The 17,980-nt window shown below is 43.0% G+C and overlaps 1 protein-coding gene across 3 annotated transcripts in view; it reads left to right on the forward strand.

The window, feature by feature from the left end:
* arhgef6 (Rac/Cdc42 guanine nucleotide exchange factor (GEF) 6) overlaps window positions 1–17,980 on the forward strand; it is a 141,562-nt gene that overhangs the window by 33,007 nt on the left and 90,575 nt on the right. The gene's annotated exons all lie outside the window — the stretch shown is intronic.

The following is a 17,980-nucleotide window of genomic DNA, read 5'->3' on the forward strand; positions in this document are numbered from 1 at the left end:
GCTCAGTGTTGTGTGCATTGTTTGTTGTGTAAGTGCTCATTGCATCTGTGTGTCTGGCTCAGTGTATTGTCTGTTGTTTGCTGGGTTTGGAGGTGTGGTCTGTCAATGAGTGTGTGGATCTGGTTATGGGTGTGCAACAGAAAGTGAACACTATTGGCAGAGCCAAGTTAATAAACAAAATGAACCAAAATGTCACTGTCATGAAGCAAAATTGGCATCCAAATGGAAAATTGCTGGATTACCCTTATGGTTCATTCGGCTGCTATGTGTGGGCATTGTTCCCCAGCTCTTCTCAGTTCTCCCCTCCTAGTGTTGAAGTTGGCTGAACAAGACATACCAACTTTAGTTGGATAAGCAACTTGGAGAATGGCCATGAAGCTGTTAGAGTGATATAAAAATCCAAATGATGTCCTTGAGAGCAGGAGCCTGCCATCCTGCCCATATCCAGCTTACAAGTGGCATGTGTTCTCAAATCATTGCTTGACTGAATGGCCCTTGAAGTACCCTGGCAAGGTTGATACCTGCAGATAACATTGAAAACAGTGCTCAGTTGAGATTATCGTTGGCATTCCATCTTATTCAATGAGAGATAAAATCAAAATACAATGGAACTGGTATTGGAATTAAAAGAACTTACAAGAACATTTTATATTTTTTGACCCCTTTGATGAGTGATATTTACCAAGGGACTTTCTGGGAGTAACATCAGATAAATTGACACCAGGTCACGTAACAAAACATTTGGATGTATAGGTTTGAAAGATTCTCTTTGTCCTAGTATGACCAGGTGTCAAATTTTGTTTATTAATGCTCATGTTTTATTATGTTTATTATGTACAAGATACTTCAGTTAGTTAATCTAAAGAAGCTGAATGATAGAGCAACAAACTCGCGCTGTCTAACGAAGGAATCCCTTCGGTTCCATCACTCCAAATTACTTTCCTTGTGATGGAACTATTGGGTGTTTCGGCTTGTTGATTTTCATCGCAGAATTGTTAGAAAGTGAAGTAAGGGAGCGTCTCGGTTACTGGGCAAAGTCGGTTATGTATTAGTGAGTTGCTGAAGTCAAATGGTGTCATGGATGAGTTTGCAATTAAATAGTCATAGAATAAATCCGGAGATGTATGCACCAAGACAAAAATTTCTAGATCGATGCCTAGGGTCAAAGGATAAATTCTGAGGACAGTTTGAATAGCAATTCAATTTATATTCTCTCTTTTTCTCAAGGTTAAGTTAAACATCTTCTCGTTTAGATAGGGTGGACAAGTACATTAGCAGCAGCAGTTGGCCACTTAGTCCCTCAACCCTGTTCCAACGTTTCATAAGATCACAGCTGATCTGACTGTATCCTCAGCTTGGCATTCCCATTTACCTATGGTAACCTTTCACTTTCTTGCATATCAATAATCTAACTCTTTCCTTTAAAATATTGAAAGACTCTGCTTCCACTCCACTTTGAGGATGTGCATTTCAAAGAAATGACTGAGAGAAAAAAAATCATCTCCGTCTTAAATGGGAGACTCATTTTTGTTTTTAAACAGAACCCCAAGTTTTTGATTCTCCCATAAGGGGCAACTCCCTTCCTACCTCAAAATCTCCTATGTTACAATCAAACCCCCCACCATTCTTCTAAATTTCCAGCAGCAGCAGGGCAGCACGGTAGTGTAGCGGTTAGCGTAATGCTGTTACAGCGCCAGCGGCCTTGGTTCAATTCCTGCCGCTGTCTGTAAGGGGTTTGTACGTTCTCCCCGTGACTGTGTGGGTTTCCTCCCACATTCCAAAGACGTATGGGTTAGGAAGTTGTGGGCATACTATGTTGGCACCGTAAGTGTGGCGACACTTGCAGGCTGCCCCCAGCACATTTTCAGTAACGCAGAAAGACACATTTCATTGTGTGTTTTGACGTACATGTGACTAATAAATAAATATCTTAGATATATTTAGCCTGTCCAAATTGTCCTCGTAAGACAATCTGCTTATTCTATGTATGAGTTATAATAAATCTTTTCTGAACTGCTTCAAATACATGGGCATCCTTTCTTAAGTAAGGTGACCAATACTATACACACTACTCAATATGTGTTCTAACTGATGCAGAGCAAGAAGACAGATAAACAAGTAAACTGAACCATTATCACAGATCAATAACTGATACAGGCCAAGAAATTAAGCTACCCAGTGTTGTAGAGTTCACTGTTAAGTCCAGAAGGCTGCAACATGCCCAGACGGAAGATGGGGTCCTGTTCCTCAAGCTTGCACTAGCACTCATTGTAACAGTGCAAGAGACCACCGACCAATAGATCAGAGTGAGAGTGGGATGCAGAATTAAAGTTGCAGGCAACAGGAAGCTCAGGCTCGCTCCTGCAGACTGAACACAGATGCTCTGCAAAGTGGTTATCCAATCTGCGTTTACTTTCTCCAGTGCAGAGGAGATCACATTGTGAACACACAATGCAGTTCACAAAACTGGAAGAAGTGCAAATGACTTGCTGCTTCACCTGGAAAGACCATTTGGGTCCCTGGATGAGTTTCCCTGGAAGTGGATGACGTGCCCAGCCTGACCTCTATCCACACCAACATGTTACCATGGGCTTTTACCTTCTCAAATGCCTTCTGGAAATCTGAGTAGAGTACATCCACCAATTCCCCTTTGTCCACAGCGCATGCTCGTCCTTAAAGGACCTCCAGTAAATTTGTCAATTGTTTTCACCTGATGACTGTGAATTTTTCTAAGTGCCCAGCTATAAAGTTTTTAATAATTTCTGTGTTTTCCAAAAGACAGACGTTAAGGTAACTGGCCTGTAGTTTCCTGCCTTCTGTCTGCCCCAATGAATAAAGAATAGATAATAATACGTAACGCATAAAAATGCCAAGTAATACATTTGCTATTTTCTAATCTAATGAAACATTCCTCGATTCTCGGGAATTTTTGAGAATTGAAAGCAGCACATGTACCATCCCATTCGCTTCTGCTTTTAAGAAGGGAACATAACCTTAAAAAGAGCAACATTAGGAAGCTGCTTCCCATAGGAAGGGGAACGGTCGTATGGTGGTTCAATTACTTGACTTGCAGCCTGACGTCTGGACCATTGCTCCGGAGACACAAGTTTGACTCTCTCCATAACAAATGGGGAATTTAGATTCATGTAGTTAAACAAGTACAAAGTTGAAATAAAAAGTTAGTCTCAGCAACAGTGAACATGAAAGCAATTAGATTGTTAAAAAACCCATCTGATTTACAAATGTCAGTGAAGGAAATCTGCTGTCCTTGCCTGATCTGCCTTGACTGGGTTGATGTTTGCCCTGGCTGCAGTGTCTAGAAACTGGTCGCGATCTCTGAGTGGCCAACCCCCCACAGTGTGGGGTTGTCCACTCAGAACTGAGATGAGAACATTTTTCTTCACTCAGGATGGTGAATCTTTGGAATTCTTGAGAGAGCTACAGAGACTCGGTTACTGGGTATATGGAAAACATTTAAAAACAGGTTTTAAGGAATCGACGGATATGGGCTTGTGCAGGAAAGTGGCACTGAGATAAAAAATGAGCCAAGAACTAACAGGGAAGGCACAAGGGGCCAAATGGCCTACTGATTTTTCTTGTATTTTTAATGTAACTCCAGGTCTACAAAAGTGGCTAAATCTTAACTGCCTCCTCAGTTCAAGGGCAGTCAGGGATGGACAATAAATGCTAGCATATGTAAATTAATAAATATTTTTAAAATTTTGCGAGAAATTCTAAACTCTCTCCCCTAAATGGCTGTAGAGGACAACCAATTGAACTTTCCAAGACTGAGTAGAGACAGTTCTGTTGACTGTCAAGGAAGGAACAGTGTAAAGGTGGGCAGATGGAGGTGAAGTGTGTAAAGGGATTGTGAAACATGCTCAGGGAGTTTGTAGCTACCTGCCTTGTTGCAACACTGGTGTACTCTTTCCGCTTCAGTTTGGAGAAGCTTTTAAACAAATGCTAATTTGTTTGCCCAAAGTCAGTTTGCTGGAAGTCCTTCACTTAGCGTTAGCCCGAAGGGCATTCCTCACTGGACTGAAGTAACCATTAGTCACCAGCTGGGTGCTTGGCAATGATGGTTAGTGTTCAATTCGGGGCACTTTTGTGCTGTCTGTTAATTGTTTCCATTTATTCCACCACTGGTGATTGCCTTCAGTTGCCCAGGTCCTAAGTTCTAGAATTCACTTCTTAACTAAAATAAAAACAGAAAATGCTGGAAACACTCAACAGGTCAGGCCACATCTGTGGAAGGAGAAACAGAGTTAATGTTTCTGGTCAAAGACCCTTCATTCACTTCCTAACTCTCTTTGCCTCTCCACAATGTTCTTTAAAATCTGTCCCTTTTAACAAAGGTTTTTGGATTATCTCATGTGACATGGTATTAGTTTTTATTTGAGCAAATGAGATACTGCTGTGTTAAGTGACTGTCAGTAGTTAAAGAGTTCTTTCACCACCACCAACTCAGGACAACCCGGCAAACATGACGAATGCCAGCCTTGTCACTGACACCCATAACCCAGAAATAAATGAGTGAACACTTGGTTTAGAAGTAACATAGTAATGTGCAGCTGTATGCTTTAGGAGGGTTAAAACCCCTATTTTGTATATTCAGTATAATCATGCAAAATCTAATGTTATTATAATGTGAGTAGAGCAGAGATTAAAGCATTGGAGAACCCAGTTTCTGTGTGTTAGATTCAGCTCTTCATCAGCAACTAATCTTATATCTCAGTCTTAATTGCCATTGTCGTCACTGGATTACCCAAGGTCGACCATGTTGCTTTCTGCTGTTAAACAGCAAAACCTGGTCTGTTTTCCAAGCTCTCTTAAAATGTTAAGGTTAACAATTTATTTTAAGTACATTCAGAAAATTTGCTGCACTGTTTGCAGAAAAGCAGATGAGTTCTCCCCATAGTCTTGACCCAATGTTTAACCCTCAGCCACTATCATTAAAGCAGTTTATTTGGCCATTACATCATTGCTGTCAGAGGGATCTGGATTTGTGCAATGCGACTGCTGTGCTTCCAACAATACAATGGTGACTGCACTAAAAAACTTCATTTGGGATGTCCTGAGGTCAAGAAAGCTACTGTAAAATTGTAAGTCTGTCTTCTATCTTTTATTGAGATGTTAAAAGTACAAATAATGTTTAAAGAGAAAGGGAAAGAATTAATTATTCAGGAGAGAAAATTTATTAAGTATTCTCATTGCACAGTAATGCTGAGAATGAAGCTCTTTATCCTTGTGATGCTTGCACAATTAGTCCAGTCAAGGTCGGGGGATAAAACTTGACCACTTGCCATTGGGTCCCCTTTGTTTGTTGGAACTTTTTCTGTGGCTGATCGGAACTTGCAGCCATAAATATCACATTTACAAGTAGATCCCGAAGTAATTTCAGAAGAAATTTCTTTACCCAACAGTTGGAAGAACATTGAACAAGCTTCAACAGGGACTGGTTTCCTCCGGGTGCTCCGGTTTCCTCCCACATTCCAAAGACGTATGAGTTAGGAAGTTGTGAGCATGCTATGTTGGCGCCGGAAGCGTGGTGACACTTGCGGGCTGCCCCCAGAACACTCTACACAATAAGATGTATTTCACTGTGTGTTTCGATGTACATGTGACTAATAAAGATATCTTAGATGTTGCCAGGATTGGTAAATTGTAGCTATGAGGAAAGATTTGACATTCTGGGGTTGTTTTATTGGAAGAGTGGAGGCTAAGGGGTGACAATTGATGTGTATAAATTATAAGAGACCTAGACTTAGTTAAGAGGAAGGACCCATTTCCTTTATTCGAGGGGTCAAAGACCAGGGGCGTAGATTTAAAATAGTTGACAGGCAGGTTGGAGAGTAGATGAAATTTTTTTTCAGCCAGAAGTGATGGAGTCTTGGGGCTGCCTGAACAAGTGGTGGCGGCAGAAACCCTCAGCACAGTTATAAAGCACTTGGATGTGCACTTGGAACCATGACCTACAAGACATCAGAATGGTAGAAAGTGGAATTAGGGTGGCTAGCAATTTTCAAATGACACAGGCACAATGAAACAAATGTTTTTGTATCAAGTTTTCCAAAAATTTATCCCTCCAGGGAGAAACTGGATAAACATGAGAAAATGAAAATAAAGAAATGTTGGAAATACTCACCATGTTAGGCAGCATCTGTGGAGAGACAAACAGAATTAATGTTTCAGGTTGAAGAACTGTCTTCAGAACGAAAACGTCTCTGACCTGAAATGGTGACTTTGTTTCTGTTTCTACAGGTGCTGACTGACCTGAGTAATTCCAGCAATTTTTGTCTTTATTTCCTATTTCCAGCATCTGTCGTATTTTGATTTTATGAATGCACAAGGGAGGAAGGAATAGATGGGTATATTGAAAGGGGGAGATGAAAGGGTTGTAAAGAAGCTGGTAACACTGGCTAAAACGATGGGGCAAATGGCCTGATTCCTTGTGTGGACTCTGCAAGTTTACATTTTGCAAGACATACATGGTCTTTTTAACAAAGACTGGGATCAAGAACAAGATACTCTTTGAGATCATGTTAGTGATCTTGGTTGAGAGATAAATACTGGCTGGGACACCAGGGAGAATGGTGTGCTTCCACTTTGAAGTGATACCATGGGATCTGAACATTCATCCCTTCTGAGGAACTCTGTTCCTCAAAGGGCAGTGCAAGCAGAGTTTTTGAATTTTTTAAGGGAGAAGTAGATATATTCTTGATAAGCAAGACGATGAAAGGTTGTGGATAGATGGGAATGTGGAGTTAAGCTTACAATCACATAAGCCAAGGTCATCTTAAATGGTGGAGCAGGCCTGCAGGCTGAGTGTCCCACTCATCCTAATACAGATGGCCATGTACACACCTGTGGTGGATTCCAGTCTCACTCAATGTGATTAACTCTGTCCCCTCCAAAGTTGCCCTGTAGCATCCAGAGGAGACCAGTGAATGTTGTCATGGAGAGACTGCAAATGCTAGAATCTGGAGCAACACAATCTACTGTGGGGGCTGTGTGGGAGGGAAGGGTTAGATAGATCTTAGAGCAGGATAAAATGTCAGCACAACATTGTGGGCTGAAGGACCTGTACTGTGCTGTAGTGTTCTATGATCTACTGGAGGAACTCAGCGAGTCCAGCAGCATCTGTGTGTGGGGGCGGGTGGGGGGGAGGAAATGGGAAGGAAAATTCCTGATGCAGGATTTCGACCCAAAACATCAACAATTCCTCCCCCCCCCCCCCCCCCCCCCCCCCATGGATGCTGCTTAACCTGCTGGTTCCTCCAGCAGGTTGTTTGAAGCTCACATTGTGCTCGTTTTCGATAACGCCCAAACTTTGAAGACTTGCGCAAAGACTTTTTCCCTCTTCTCGTCCAATCACTTCCAGGTCAGCCTACAATTTGCGTTTTAAATTGCCTGCTGCACTTTCATGTTGACTTTTTGTGTTTCATACACCCAGGACACTAATCCCTGTACATTTGACAGATTTAAAAAATGTTTTGTTTTTCTATTCTTCGCTTCAAAGTGAATAACCTTACATTTCCCCACAGTTATTCAGTATGGTCCATGTCTGGCACATAAGCTCACCTTGAAAGATCCAGAACACTATGATGTAAAGTATTTTTCATCTGTCCTCTTAACTTCACGTTAAGATGTTATCAATAACAAACATAATGGTCCTAGTAAACTTAATCCAAGAGCTGCAAGTTGTTGTGAAAACCTTTGATGTTCTATATCATTAGTAAACTAGTTGCAAAAGTTGACCAAACCTCCCATACAACATTGCTGGTGTGCACTGCTGGAGATTGCTGGTATTAAGGAGCTGAATTGCTGAATAATCTTCAAAGGCATATTTTCATGCCTATTATTAAAGGAGCTATTTCCATGCTGTCTGTCAAGAGCAATGTCATGATGCCAGTGTAGCAGTGTATTCACCATCAATGTGATGGGAATACTGCCCACCCAATCAACTCTCAAACCTGTAATACACTATGAATTTCTGTTGGAAAAATATTCAAATGAAAACTACAATGTCCTCACATGGAGCTTTGCTGGACAAGATAGGTCTTTGTCCCGATTCCTTGCATTGCTAAGGCAAAAGGTCACTCAAACATGACAAATGTCAGCCCCTGTAAACGATGAAGGGGAATGGGAGGATAGTCCCATGGGAAAATGCCTTTCAAAGCAGGGTGTTGGAAAGTTGCCTGCCTGTGTGAAATGTGCATTATTGTCCATGGGTAGCATTCTGCTGACATGAGGCAAAGGAAAATGTGGCATGGGAAAGTGATGTGCATTTCCTCATTAGAATGAATTTCTGGAAAAATGTCAGGAGCAGCTTTGGTGCAGTAAATCAGAAATTTGCAGTGGTGGGAGCTTGGTAACCAGAGATCAAAGAAGATAAATGACCAAAAAATATATATGGGGGATGAAGAAATGCTTTTGGACAGCAAGTTATTTTGACATGGGGGAACTACCTGAGAAGGAACTGGAAATAAATTCAATAATAACTCTGTTGAAAACTTATTGGCAGAAAGGTACTGAGTAATGGGAAAAGGGCAGGAACTAATTGAGTTGTTCCTTCAAATAGCAGGCAGAGGCACGTGGGCTGAATGGTCTCCTATGTTGTAAGATGCTCTGAAGTTTAAGGTTTGGAAAAGAAAGAAATATGCTGAGTTTCTGTGATCTCTGTGCTGAAAGTTTTGATTTAAGGAGGCAGAAACCTACAGAACCTATAGAATGTGCTGACATCCGTAATTAGCACAAGATGCACGGGCGATGCCCAACTGTGATGAGGCTTCATTGACAAAACTCATTGACTGAAGTAAGCACAGCCTTGCGCTGCTTCAAGACTTTGATCAAACATCAGAAATCAAAGCTTTTTAAATCAAAAGAAATGTGAAAATCCAGGGCCCCTCAAGGGGGACCTCTTGTAATGAAAAAAATGAAAAACGTGCATTTATATAGTGCACTCTACAGCTCTGTTCCTCCCAGTCTGTCTGTAATCAACGATCTCTCTTTTACTTTGTAAATAATTAAACAAGAAAATGATGCACGAGGATCACATTTTGATGCCCATTTTAGAAAATATTATATCAGTCTACCATTCCCAATATTGCAAGAGAGATCAAGATAAAGACAAAGTGAAGAAAGCAGAAGAAATGAGTTGCCTTTATACTTCCTGTAACTGATAAATTTTCAAATCTTTTACATGCAGTTGATTCACTTGGGGTTGAACAGCTATGGCAGAAGCCTCCTTGTCCCGAACGTCTGTAAAATGCTGAGGGATGTCCTGCAGTTGTGTACGTTCTCTAATTACAAACCTTCCCATTGTGAGCAGATCAGTTGCTGAAGTCTTGTCAGGAGGCAGTGTTTCCATTTTTACAGGGTTTCTGGTTTTAACCAATGTCAGTCAGAATTCCAAGAGCTTGGGAATCTGCCCAGTAACAGCAAAAGTGGGGACAACTGATCTATCTGGTAACTGGCTTCACACTGCTGCCTGTGGGCCAGGAGAGAAGGGAAGATTCTATGCTCCTCCCTGCTCAGCATGCTTGCAGAATGCCATGAACTGTCACCATCTCCATGATCTTCCTACAAATGTCTCCTATCTCCACCTCCCCGTGCATGCCACCTGATTTCCTATGGCTTCCCTTCAATTATCAGCCTTGCCTGCCCCAGTCTTAAACTCTCCTGCTTTCCTGAACTCATTGCAGTCACTGACTCCCTAGGGCCACCTTTTCATCCATCAGACTATTGTCTGTACCCACAGATCAATCTGTTTTAGAAAGTAATCAAACCTGCAGTGGAGTTAACGTCCCCAGCCTTTGGGGAAACCTGTGCTTTGCATCTCCTGATAGTAAGTCCCTTCACCCCTCCTCCTTGGCCAATAAGTGAGATAGAAACTCCCTATGGAGAGGATGTAAGCAGTTAGAACGTAGAACAGTTATAGCACAGGAACAGGCCTTTCGGCCCATGATGTCTATGCCAACCATGATGCCAGTTTATCCTATCTGCCTGCACATGGTCTATATCTCACCATCCCATCCCCTACCTGTTCGTGTGCTTGTCTAAATGCCTCTTAGACTTTGGTATCATATCTGTTTCCACCGCCTCCCCAGGCAGAGCATTCCAGGCACCTACCACATGCTGTGTGTAAAACAAACTTGCTGTAAATATCCTTTAAATTTTCCCTCTCTTGCTTTCAAGCTATAGCCTCTAGTATTTGGCATGTCCAATCTGGGATAAAGAGACGGACTATCTAACTTATCTATGCCTCTCATAATTTTATATACTTCTATCCGTGGCCCCTCAGCCTCCAATGCTCCAGAGAAAACAATCCAAGTTTGTCCAACCAGATAGCTGATACCCTCTAATCCAGGCAACATCCTGGTAAACCTCTTCTGCATCCTCTTCAACGCCTCGACATCCATCCTGTAATGGGGCAACCAGAACTGCACACAATACCAAATGTGGCCGAACCAGAGTTCAAAGTTTTATACAGCTGCAACGTGACTTCTCAACTTTTAAGCCGTACACCTTCTTTACCATCTGATCTACCTGTGTTGCCACTTTCAGCGAGCTATAGACTTGCACCCCAACATCCCTCTGTACAGCAGTGCTCCTCAGGGACCTGCCATTTACTGTATACTTTCCTTTTACATTTGACCTCCAAAAGTGCAACATCTCACACTTGTCTGAATTAATTTCCATCTGCCATTTCTCCTTCCACATTTCCAACTGGTCTGTATCCTGCTGAATCTTTGACAACCTTCCTCACTGTCCACGACTCCACCAACTTTTGTGTGGTTTACAAACTTCTAATCAACTCACCTACATTTTCATTCATATCATTTATATGAGATCGGAGGTCCCAGCACTGATCCCTGCAGAACACCACTGGTCACAGACCTCCAGTTAGAATAACATCGCTCCACCTCTACCCTCTGCCTTCTATGGCCAAGCTGATTTTGAATCAAACCTCCCAAGTCTCCTTGGATCCTTTGTGCCTTAATCTTCTGGATCAGCCTACCATGACGAATGTTGTTCAAAGGTTTACTGAAGTCCATGTATACAACGTCTGCCGCCCTGTCCTCAATCATCTTTATCACCACCTCAACAAGCTTAATCATGTTTGTAAGACATAACCTCCCCTGCACAAAGCCATGCTGACTATCCCCAATAAGTCTATGCTTTTCCAGTGTCAGTTAGATTCTACTGCAAAGAATCTTTTCCAATAATTTCCCTACCACATTGGCTAAAGAGGATACAATGATCTCTGTCAAGGTGTCAGCAATCTCCTCTCTTACCTCTCTCATTAACCTGGTATGGGTTTATTCAGACAACAGTATTTGAGATCCAGAGTGCCATTTTTGTGACCTGGATTCGACTCCCAGGCAGCATACACATTTTCATTTTGTTAATTGCTTTTCCCTTGGACGACCTCAAAGTACTTGAAATAATCTGTATGGATGGCTTGCGAAACAAAGTTTTTCACTGTACCTTGGTACTTGTGACAATAGTAAACCAATACCAATAATTTGAGCTGTGTGTGGAGGGGAACATGCTTTAGAGGAATGTATGGTTTCTGGGGTTCTTCATCAGTTCTCCATCACTTCCCTGCCTGTGTCTGTTGACAAGCTTCTTTGCATATTAGGGGGACTCCTAGGATTTGGAAAGGTGAACACGATGGAGCATGGTCCTTTTCTAATCTAGCAATTCCTTAGTTGGGTTCAACTCTAGAGCAGAGAAGTTGGAAGAAAGAGGAGGCCCTGGTGAGACAGCCCACAAAAACAACCAGTCTTCCTCCTTTAGAGAAGTAACTTTGAAACACCAGAATGATGCAGACAGATCTGACTTAGTCTGCAATGCAAGAGCTTTGTTGCATTTGCTGGATGCATTTTGACAAAGTATAAAATTACACGGGAACTTGAGGGAGAGTTATGATAAGGTAATCATGTTTGTTGTATTGGTTTATTATTGTCACTTGTACCGAGGTACAGTAAAAAAAACTTGTCTTGCATACCGATCGTACAGGTCTATTCATTACACAGTGCAGTTACATTGAGCCAGTACAGAGTGCATTGAGGTAGTCCAGGTAAAAGCAATAACAGTACAGAGTAAAGTTTCACAGCTACGGAGAAAGTGCAGTGCAATAAGGTGCAAGGTCACGACAAGGTAGGTCGTGAGATCAGAGTCATTCTCATCATATAAGGGAACCGTTCAATATTCTTATCACAGTGGGGTAGAAGCTGTCCTTAAGTCTGGTGGTACGTGCCCTCAGGCTCCTGTATCTTCTACCTGATGGAAGAGGAAAGAAGAGAGAATGACCTGGGTGGGTGGGGTCTTTGATTATGCTGGCTGCTTCACCAAGGCAGCGAAAGGTAAAGAGTCCAAGGAGGGGAGGCTGGTGTCCGTGACGCGCTGGGCTGTGTCCACAACTCTCTGCAGTTTCTTGCAGTACTGGGCAGAGCAGTTGCCGTACCAAGCCATGATACATCCAGATAGGATGCTTTCTATGGTGCATCGATAAAAGTTGGTGAGAGTCAAAGGGGATAAACCAAATTTCTTTAGTCTCCTGAGGAAATAGAGGTGGTGGTGAGCTTTCTTGGCATCTACATGATTTGACCAGGACAGGCTATTGGTGATGTTCACTCCCAGGAACTTGAAGCTGTCAACTCTCTCAACCTCAGCACCATTGATGTAGACAGGTGCATGTACACCGCCCCTTTTCCTGAAGTCAATGACCAGCTCTTTTGTTGACATTGAGAAAAAGGTTGTAGTATTGACACCAAGCCACTAAGCTCTCTATCTCCTTCCTGTACCCTGACTCATCGTTGTTTGAGATACAGCCTACAACGGTGGTATCATCTGCAAACTTGTAGATGGAGTTAGATTGTGATCTTATATGCTGGTGTAAAAGGGTAGATCCACACCAGTGCAGCAGCATCATGATGAGGTAGAAGAGCAAACACACAAAGATGCACAATAAGTATAACCATCCTGTGTTTAGATTTCAGATCAAAGTCAGTTTATTGTCATAGTGTCAGATGCACGAGTCCATGCGTGCACAGGTGCAATGAAAAACTTACTTGCAGCAGCATCACAGGCACATCGCATCATATAATTAGCATTTGCAAGAAAAACATAAATTAAGCATAAATTATACACAATTTTTACAAGAAAGACCACACAATTAGAACAAAAGTCCATTTTAGTGCAAAGTGATCACAGTGGTCACAGTGTTGCTAAACTGTAGTGATTAGGGTTTTGCCGGATAATTCAAGAACCAAATAGTTGAAGGGAATTCACTGTTCTTGAATCTGGTGGTGTGGAACTTCAGGCTTCTGTACGTCCTGCCAGATTGTAGCTGTGAGAAGATGGCATGGCCCGGATGGTGGGAATCTTTGATGATACATGTTGCCTTCTTGAGGCAGCACCTCCTGTAGATACTCCCGATGGTGATGTTCCCGTGGTGTATTGGGCTGAGTCCACTATTCTCTGCAGCTTCCTGCGTTCCTGCACGTTTGAATTGCCGTAACAGACCATGATGCAACCAGTCAGGATACTTTCAACGGTGCATCTGTAGAAGTTTGTAAGAGTGCTCGGTGACAATCCGAACCTTCTTAAGCTCCTAGGAAAGTAAAGGCACTGGTGCACTTTCCTTGTGATTACATCAATGTGCTGGGCCCAGGACATGTCGTCCGATAAGTTAACGCCCAGAAATTTAAAACTGCTGACTCTCCATCGCTGATCCCCCAATGTAGACTGGTGCATGTTCACCCTCGTTCCCCATCCTGAAGTTAACAATCAGCCCTTCAGTTTTACTGACGTTGAGTGAGAGGTTGTTGTTGCGGCACCACTCAACCAGGTGTCCTACCTCCCTCCGGTAAGCTGACTCATCGCCACCTGTAATTTGCCCAGCAATGGTTCTGTCGTTGACGAATTTGTATGTGGCATTGGAGCTGTGCTCAGCCACACTGTCATGTTTGTACAGAGAGCAGAGCAAGCGGCTAAGCACACAGCCTTACAATGCACCTGTGTTGATGGTCAGCAATCCTCACTGATTGAGGTCTGCCTAAAAATATTTTAGCATTGATGAGAAATTGTTCCCCTCCAACTTGAGACAGCTCTTCCTGTTCATCTATCCCTGTCCCTTGCCCCTGAATTTTAGTTGGATAATGATTAACCCTATTCTAAAGAGGGAGGATTGACGATAAGAGGTAGATAGTAAGGAACAACTTTAAAGGGAGAGAGATTAAGGAAAAAACAGTTCTAAAGCTGAGAAGTTTGGCAGTTGAAGGCTTGGCTGCCTGGGGTAGAGTGAAGTCGTTGTAGCTGCATGAACGGCCATGGTCAGATTGTGCAGCTGATAGTTAGATGCAGTATGAGCAGCTTCCTGTTTGAGTACTTGTGGTTCTGGGTGACATGCTGCTCAGGAAGAGAGGCTTAATACCCGAGATCTTGTCTTCCTGTGTAGCACAGGAAGTTTGAGACTGAGCAGCCTCTTTGATAGGGTGATCAGCAGGGTTATACTCAAGCCCAGCAGGGGGCGAAGGGACAATGAGTCTAACTCACAGGAGGATGTGGAAATTCTTAAAAAATTTATTGGCTCATGGGATTTAGAGGTTGTTGGCAATGCTTGGTGAATTGAAGGGCAGTTAAGAGTTGAGCATATTGGTGGGTTGACTCATCAGAGAGATGAACACAGGATCTCTTGGCAACATCCCTGATTGAGATACCCAAACCTGTTGGATTACACCGTCATCCACACAAGACACGGCAAGTATGTCCACGTTGGCCACGTCATGACAGGTACTAATGACTGATAGACTATCTTATCTCAGACCCTGTAAAGAAAACTCTCTTCAGACAGTATCTCTCAGACAACCTGCCAACTCCCAAACAGCAGGGGCTGCATAATGTCCACAGTGCCCTGAAGTTCACCTTAATTAACTACTTATTCATTTATAACAAACTATTTGTTCATTCTTGCTGCTATCCAAGACTGACGAAAAGGTTGTATGTTCACTCAGAACAGAGCAGACAGTATCCCTGCTGAATTCTAAAAGCTGGTGGAGAGACACAAATTGATGGCCTCATCTCCCACATCTGGAAAAAGGAGGACCTCTGAGATTCTGTAATCGTCACCAAGAAAAGGAGACAACTACAGAATGGTCACCTTGCTGCCTGCAAGAGGGAAAGTCATCGCCAGGTCCTCCTCAACCACCTCCTCCCACTGGCTGACAAGGTGCTTCCCAAATGCTTTGTGGATTCTGCCAACTGGAGAACCAGTGGATGTGACTTCATGGCATGACAATGCAAGGAGTAGTGCCTCACGAGATGTTGATTCCATCAATTAAGATGAAAAATCCCTCTCAAACTTGGCTGCCTTAAAGAAATTCATCTTCATCCTATTTTTGCTACTTGATGACTTTCAAGCTGCGATTTTAACAAGACACTGACAGACGGCATCCCGGTGTAGACTGGTGTAAACCAAGTCTTGTCATCACCCCAACATTTTTCTCAATCATTCTCCCTGCAGTGCTGCACCTCAAACACCCTTCCACAGAACAAATGGGAAAACTCTTCAACCTAGATCATCACCCCAATCTCAGTCATCGAGCTGCTGTACACAGACAACTCTTGGCATATTTGAAGGGCTTATAGTTGATGACTTATACAGAGGATTGCATTAAATATCAACCAAACAACCTGCTCCAGCATACAACACTCCCCCTCCAACAGTAACATTAACATTCTTTGGGGATCATCTAGTGAGGCCATATGGGTAGAACTTAAGAAACAAAAAAGACAAACTCACTATTGTGCGGCTGTATTATTGACCCACCCTTCCGCGCCCCCCCCCCCCACCCCAGTAGTCAGCGGGAACGAGGAGCAGATGTGTAGAGAAAGTGCTCAGAGTTGTAAGAATAATACGGTTTATATTAGTGGGAGATTTTAATTTCCCCAGTATTGACTTTGGCCACGAATGGGGTGGAATTTGTGAAATGTGTCCAGGAAAGTTTCCTCGGGAGCGTGTGCAATACTCAAGCTCCTCTTGGGGAATGAGGCAGGGCAAGTAACTGAAGTGGCAGTCAGGGAGCACCTTGGCTCTAGTGACCATAATTCTATCAGTTTTAAGTTAGTGATGGAAAAGGATAGGACAGGTCCACAGGTTAGGGTCCTAAACTGGAGCAGGGCTAATTTTGGGGGAATTGGGCAGGGATCTAGCAGAGGTCGATTGGATGAGCCTGTTTGAAGGGAAAGAAATGAATGGCAAGTGGGAGGATTTTAAGAGTGTGATATCAAGAGTCCAGGGGCAGCATGTTAGGGTGAAGGGTAAACCTGGCAAGTTTAGGGAATCCTGGCTGATGAGAGATACTGAGTCAAGGAAAAGAAGGAAACTTGCATTGGGTTTAGGTCGGGGAGCAAGTGAATCCCTTGATGACTATAAAAAGATTAAGAATACACCTAAGAGGGAAATCAGGAGGGCAAAGAGAGGGTATGAGATGGATCTGGCAAGTGACATTAAGGAAAATCAGAAGAGGTTCTAGAGCTATATTAAGAGTAAAAGGGTGGCCAGGGAGAGAGTAGGTCCCCTTAGAGATTAGCGGGGCCACCAATGTCTCGAGCCACAAGACATGGGTGGGATTTTTAACAAATATTTCTCCTCGGTGTTTACTGAGGAGAAAATCATGGTTGCTCAAGAGATGAGGGAAACTAATGGAAACGTTTTGGAGAGCATTCATATTACCAGGGAGGAGGTATTTGCAGCCTTACAACATGTTAGGTGGATAAGTCCCCAGGGCCTGACCAAGTGCATCTTTGGACTTTGTGGGAGGCCCTTGTGGAGAAATTTGCTTCATTGTTAGCTACTGGTGAAATTCCAAAAGATTGGAAGGCGGTTAATGTTGATCCGTTGTTAAAGAACGGTAGCAAGGAAAAGCCAAGGAACTACAGGCTGGTCAGCCTGACGTCAGTCGTAGGGAAGTTACCGGAGGGAATTCTGAGGAACATGATTTACCAGCATTTGGATAGGCAAGGTCAGATTAGGAGGAGTCAGCATGGCTTTGTGAAAGGAAGGGACTTTGGTTGCAGACTTGTGCTCTGTGCAGCAGTCTTTAGCAGTACTTGGCCTGTGGTTTGAAAAACTGCATGTGACATGAGCTGTTAGTTTGGGGCAGGAAGTTTTCAAACTGCAGAAGGTGAATGTAAGCTCGAAGCACTAAAGATTGTTTTGAAAGAGCTGAAACCTGCTCATTGTTAATACACAATTATCCAAGTGTATTAATATTTGTTTTTGAATGGTTTCTGGAGCAAGTGGTGTCACTGACACTGCAGTAATCTTCCACTCCCAGAGACAATGGTGCAATGACTGTTTGTAGACCTGAGGGACTTGGAAGATAATGAGAGCTTTCATTAGGTGTCAGCCAGAGTATGCCTAAGCACCGAAGACCAGTAGCCATTATGGGTCAGATTGGGTGGAGACAATGTGAGTGCAACAGGGTGTGGTCTAGACTGGGATCTAGACATTAAGAGCCAGTAGCAGGATGTGGGCCAGACTGGGTCTGGACACCAGGAACCAGCAACATCTTGTGCTTGGCGAGGGTAACAGCCACCTCTGCTTTTTGAATTGTATCTTTAAACTCCCTGGCAAAATACATTGACTGAGTTTCAGTCTTGTAGCATTTGACCTGACACCATCTGTCTTTGCCGCTTTCTATATACAAATGCCAGACTGACCCTGTGGTGAGCTGTAAAAGGAAAGGTGTGTAAAATTTGCATCTCCAGGGGGCTTCCATCAATAATCACAGTGCTTGTGTCAGGCCTAGTGAATGGCATTGAATTATTGGTGACTGTGTACCATTGATTTGGCGATTGCTGTCTCTGTCCTGTAATTTTATCATTTGCCCACTGACTGTAGATGGGATATTCTGGAACCACTGCCAAAAGTACAGATCTGGAAGAATCTTTTGGAAGAATCCACATG

The sequence above is a fragment of the Pristis pectinata genome, chromosome 8 (genome assembly GCF_009764475.1).
Source record: "Pristis pectinata isolate sPriPec2 chromosome 8, sPriPec2.1.pri, whole genome shotgun sequence".
Lineage (NCBI taxonomy): Eukaryota > Metazoa > Chordata > Chondrichthyes > Rhinopristiformes > Pristidae > Pristis > Pristis pectinata.